Below are 6,609 nucleotides of genomic sequence, written 5' to 3'. Positions count from 1 at the left end.
CTGACAGGGAACAACAAGAGAAAGAAGAAAAGGAAAATGAGAAAACAGGGAAAGATACCTATAAACTGTAGTAGTGTTTAAATATAACTTTAAACTGTAGGACGATACAAAAATGTTCTACAAAAATGTAGGGCTGTTGATTTAACTAGTTAATTCAGTGTGATTAATAATAAATAAAAAAAAAAGCATTAAAAGTAGGGCTGTCAATCGATTAAAATTTTAATCAAATTAATTACATGGTATGCCGATTAATTGCATACATAAATATTTGCAGAGAAAGCCCCTCAAATAATAATAACTCAATTTATAATGATTAAATAATGATAGTTATATTTAAATAATTACAAATAAACTTTATCTATTATAAAAAATAATAATATAGATAATTAAAATGCATTACATCATTGTGGCACACGAGTAAAGCATTAAAAAAGATGGTAACACTACAATAAGGTTCCATTTGTTAACATTAGTTAACAACATTAGTTACCATGAACTACCATGCGCTTTGATTACTGGCATTAAGATGCCGTTATAGTAATACATTGATACATGATTAATCCTTTACGCCAACATCACCCAGGGAAAGAGCCGCAGGTGAGCCGAAACTGCACTCTCCCTTCTATTTTTAAGCAGGCACACAGTGCTAATTCGGACAGACATGAAAGAATAACTAAAGTGCTTGGGGTGTTCATGTGGGATTTCCATGTATTATTAAAATACTTGAGCAGCATTTTCACAACATCACTTCTCGTATGCATTCTAACAGCAAGGTTATTTCTTCTATAGTGATGTACAGCTTCCAAATATTGAATATGTTGAGATGAGTTTGAAGTGCACTTTATGTTGATGCATGAAGCATATTTGTGCAGGTATTAAGTTAAAATGTTGATTTAGTAATTAGAGAAAATGTTTTTTTTTTTTTTTTTAGTTAAGGACCCTGATGAAAATTAACCATGGTTTTACCATAGTAATATTGTAGTAACCATGACTGCTGTCACCATGGTTTTCTGAGCAGAAATCATGGTTTTGATATAATTAACCATGGATTTATAACAGTAATACTGTAGTTTCTATATAGTAACCATGATTTTACTATATATTGTAACCATGACAGTAACCATGTTTATATTGTGGTTACTGTGATTTTACTACAAATGCCATGGTTAAACTATGGTTACTGTTGTAAAACAATGATTGTTATTTAAGAGCAAACCTGCTGAAGTGTTTACCAAATAGTTTATTCTTTGGATTTGGCAGTAATATTTTTTTCTGAACAAAGCAAATACCTAACTGCACCGAAAGCGTGACCCTAAAACCATGATAACAAACCAAACCTTGAGAAATTCAAACTGTTACACCCCTAATATATATATATATATATATTTATATTATAAAAAATAATAATACTGATAATTAAATGCATTACATTATTGTGGCATGCAAGTACAGCATTAAAAAAAGATGGTAATACTTTACAATAAGGTTCCATTTGTTAACATTAGTTAACATAATACTTTTACAGAATTTATTAATCTTAATGTTAATTTCAACATGTACTAATACATTTTTAAAATCAAAAGCTGTGTTTGTTAACATTAATTTATACACTATGAATTAACAATGAACAATTGCATTTTTATTAACTAACATTAACAAAGATGATACCTAATGCATTAACTATTGTTAACGAATGGAACCTTATCGTAAAGTGTTACCAAGACAATACAAAAAAGTGGCTTTAGAATCCAATATATTGTTTATTTCCATATTACTGAACATAAGCCTGTCATTGGCCTACAGTTTACAGCAATCCATTTTACAATTGAATTCGTCAATCAGTCCAAGATTTACTATAGGGGCTTTTAAAGGATGCGTCTCGGTTGCGTCCCGTCATTAACATACCATTTTTAGGTTGCTGTGTCAAGTTAAACATAGTTTGAAACTAAGAAAAACATGTCTTGAGATCCCTGCGTTCGGAATTGCGCTTAATCAAGTGTTTGAACGCAAGAATGCGTCCTCATGTCGTGCTGTCTGTTGTCAGTAAGTGTGATTTGTTCTCTGTATAAGCTGCCTATACAGCTGGAGTTTCGATTACTGCCCCCTGGAGAAAACTCCAAGCTTGACATAAATTATTGTGTAAATTTTTTTAACGTGTTATTTTTTATATAATAAATCACACTGAATTAATGCGTTAAATCGACAGCCCTAGTTAAAAGGCAACGTGCAGCTGTACACAGAACAAACCACACTCAAGCTTGTTTGAGACTAGCAACAGCACAAGATGATGCAATTCCGAATGCAGGGATTTCGAGACGCGTTTTCCTAAGTTTCAAACTACGTTTCAATTGACACTAGGGCTGAAACAATTAGTCGATGTTATCGACAACGTCAACAATAAAATAAATGTAGACAAATTTTCATTGTCGAATAGTTGTTTGATCTCATTTAACGTAACATGAGATCACATTAAACTCTAATGATGATGCACGAGAGCAGCAATGCAGCTCGTGCCGGACTGAGGAGAGAAGAATTACACAGCTCACGGTCCAAATACACTCTAAACTTTCCAAACAGCTTCAGATGATGTAGATCGCAAAGTATGAGGGAATTATAATGCAAAAATACAAAATAACTAAATATAGAAGCTCTCTCGCTGTGAAAGAAGTGGAGCTGGAGCTGCCGCTATGCTGAAGCAAAACTTAAAGGAAACACCCCGGCGTTACATTTATTTAATGCATTATAGCTTTATTAAAGTTCAAATAATACGGAAGCAGATCACGTAAATAACTGGCATTTCTCTGTGCGGTCAGCGCCTCTTCTATAAGTTGCGTGAATGTCCCGATCTGAGGGGTAGAGATTGACACTGCACCCCGCCGATGGACATTCTGTCGATCCCTCAACCGCGCACACTTAATGCAGCTAGATTATAACGTGATGGCTCGCGACTTATTGAATCATAATATATTGTAACTGCATTTCTTATTGTGAAGAAAATTGGCAATACACAGCTTTATTAATAAAAGTATTTGTTTTTTGTGAGTTAAAGATTGATTGAAGTGAACAGAAAGGTGAGAGAGGGTAATCTTCGCCCCATTATACACTGCAACAAAATAAGTTTTTGATTTGTTTTTGGCTTGTTTTCCAATAGAAATATCTAAAACTCCTTTAAAACAACGTAGATTTACTTTAGTAGCTACACTGCAGAAGAAAAAATTGTTATCTGAGAATGTTGACTAAAATATTAAAAATACAAATATTTTAACATATCTAAAAATCCTTTAAAAAAAGATGCATTCATAAGCAGCATATAAGATATTTAGACTTGCTTTTAGAGAATAGATTTTGAATAGAAGTATATTTTGTCTTTAATGCACTCACAGAAGTATAACCAAGTGAAAAAATACACTTATATACAAAATACACTTATATTTAAGATACATTCTCCGAAAGCTCTTAACAACTTATATGTTGCTTCTCAAGTAAATGCATCTTGTTTTAAGGATTTTTAGACAATTTTAAATGGAAAACAAGACAAAAACACTTGATAACAATAGGATTTTTTTTTGCAGTGAATTTCTTTACTGAATTAAACTTAATAAAAAGTATTTTTTCCCCTTTAATTCAGTGAATGTCATTTAGAGGTATTTTTAAAAGATGATTTTGTCCTCTTTATTGTTAGTAAGCATGTTTAATACAACCTTTTAAGTCAGGGCACAAGCTGAATAATTGGTTAAGAGCTAATGATTAATTGTTGCAATAATCGCCAAATAGTCGAATAATGTTCTAATAATCGTTAGATTAATCGATTATCAAAACAATCGTTAGTTGCAGCCCTACTTGACACAGCAACCTAAAAATCGATGTATGGTGTGACACATACAAACTGAGATGCTCCAAAAGGGACTGTCTTGAAGCATGTGTACACTGACGGACCTTTAGAAAAGCCCTTATAATAAATCTATTTCTGACAGTTTGACGAATTCAATGGCAGAATGGATTGCTGTGGACTGTAGACCAATGACAGGCTTATGTTCAATAATATGGAAATAATATATTGGATTCTAAAGCCACTTTTTTGTATTGACTTTTTGGTAACACTTTACAATAAGGTTCCATTTGTTAACATTAGTTTATGCATTATGTATCATGAACAAACTAATAAATAATATATTGTTTACAGAATTTATTCTTTGTTAATATTAGTTAATAAAAATACAATTATTCATTGTTATGCTCCTTGAAACAACCACACTGTCTTTTTCCAGAGCAGCCTGTATTTCTCCTGAGGTTACCTGTGGGTTTTTCTTTGTATCCTGAACAATTCTTCTGGCAGTTGTGGCTGAAATCTTTCTTGGTCTACCTGACCTTGGCTTGGTATCAAGAGATCCCTGAATTTTCCACTTCTTAATAAGTGATTGAACAGTACTCACTGGCATTTTCACGGCTTTTGATATCTTTTTATATCCTTTTCCATCTTTATAAAGTTCCATTACCTTGTTACGCAGGTCTTTTGACAGTTCTTTTCTGCTCCCCATGGCTCAGTATCTAGCCTGCTCAGTGCATCCATGTGAGAGCTAACAAACTCACTGACTATTTATACACAGACACTAATTGCAATTTAAAAAGCTACAGGTGTGGGAAATTAAACTTTAATTGCCATTTAAACCTGTGTGTGTCACCTTGTGTGTCTGTAACAAGGCCAAACATTCAAGGGTATGCAAACTTTTGATCAGGGTCATTTGGGTGATTTCTGTAATCATTATGATTTAAAAAGGAGCCAAACAACTATGTGATAATAAATGGCTTCATATGATCACTATCCTTAAATAAAAGACATGATAAGTCATATTTTTTTTGCATGATAAGTCATATTTTCAAAATCAATGCCAAAATTTCACAATTTCTGCCAGAGTATGCAAACTTTTGAGTGCAAATGTATATATATATATATATATATATAATACTCACACATTTAAAACTAAATCCCTCTCCACTGCTCCTCCCCGAGAGTCAAATAACTGCCCCACTTCCTATTAAATATCCCCAGGTTGCCTAGCCTTCTATCTGACATTTCTTCAAATGAGGGCGCTCCAGCCGACCTCCATCCCCTAAGGATAATCTGTCTGCCGATCATAACACTGGCTAGAACCCAATTTCTTATATATTTATCCCCTATATTAATGACCGTCCCATCGCCTAAAACACAGGGTCTGGGGCAAAATGAAATTTGAGTGCCCAATACATCAACAATACAACACATATAAAACTCTGAATCCTCAACCAAAATTCTTGGATCTTAACACACCACCAAAAAACATGGGTTGTGTCCACATCTTCTGATTGGCATCGCCAGCAGGTGGGTGTGTCTTTAAGACCAAGCCTATACAATCTAGAGGGGGTCCAATAGAATCGATGTAAAATCTTAAATTGCATAAGGTGCACCCTTGCATCTCTAGATGCAGACTTGATGTTTTTTAGAATCCTAGCCCACACTCCCTCCTCCAATACCAAGTTTAAATCTTCCTCCCATAATCTCTTGAGAGAAGTTGAAGCTCCATCCCCCAGACTCTGAATTAGCAGGGAGTAATACACTGATGACTAATGACCTTTTCCAAAGGCAGTAATCACCACTCCCAGAGTGTCTGCCGCTTTAGGGGGGTGTATGCTACTCCCAAAAATAGTACAGAGCAGGTGGCGAAGTTGTAAATATCTAAAGAATTGAGAATTGACCTGGGAATCCCAAAATGTTGAACCAAATTTTCAAAGGACCTCAACACTCCACTCTCTATAGGTCACCAAGTGTATTAACCTCCCTCACAATCCACTCTGTCCAGCAGAAAGGGGACTTGTCAATACATAATTTTGGGTTCAGCCATATGCTCGAAGCTACATTTAAATAAATGTCTGAATTAAACATTCTGGACAATTTTGTCCATACCCCATGCAAATGTGAGATAACAGGGTGTAACCTAACTTCTCCAGATAGTTTGATAGAAAGGCTCTGCGATGGCGAGATAGGGGCAAGAACTTCCTGTTCAATACAAAACCAGGGAGGGGCTCTCTCAGGCAGAAGTGACCAATGAGGCAAATGTCTAAGACCAAATGCATAATAATAAAACAAAATCTTGGGTAGGGCTAGCCAGGGGTGGAAAGAGTACTGAAAAAAACTACTCAAGTAAGAGTAAAAGAGTAGCTCATTTAAAAGTACTCATGAGTATTGAGTACTGAGTTGCGAAAGCTATGCTCTTTTATAATAAAAACTCTATGCTGCAATTTAAAAATGTAGCACACATACCGTCATTTACATTCCCTTTTATGGCTGTTTGCCAGAAAGAATAAAAAATATAGGTATTTTATAGGTGTTTGTGATTGAAAACTTTTAAAATACATCACTTATCTATGATACTGTAAACACTACATGAATCTGATTTAAAAAATAAATAAATAAAAGGGCGACATGATTACAGAAATGAAAAGATGAAAGTTATTTTCAATATCACAATGTATGAAACACACTCTCTACATCAGGGGTCGTATTAAAAAAAAACTAACAATATTATTAAAAAATATTATTATTAAAAATGTCATTGGTTTATTCTATTACAT

The 6,609-nt window shown here is 33.9% G+C and overlaps 1 protein-coding gene across 19 annotated transcripts in view; it reads right to left on the bottom strand.

Annotated features, from left to right (window-relative positions):
* The window catches only part of abi2b (abl-interactor 2b), a 38,590-nt gene that overhangs the window by 4,089 nt on the left and 27,892 nt on the right, over positions 1-6,609 (bottom strand). The window lies entirely within an intron of this gene.

Source organism: Myxocyprinus asiaticus, chromosome 9, assembly GCF_019703515.2.
Source record: "Myxocyprinus asiaticus isolate MX2 ecotype Aquarium Trade chromosome 9, UBuf_Myxa_2, whole genome shotgun sequence".
NCBI lineage: Eukaryota > Metazoa > Chordata > Actinopteri > Cypriniformes > Catostomidae > Myxocyprinus > Myxocyprinus asiaticus.
The sequence above is the reverse complement of the archived record's forward strand: the minus strand, read 5'-3'. Positions and strand labels throughout refer to the sequence as shown.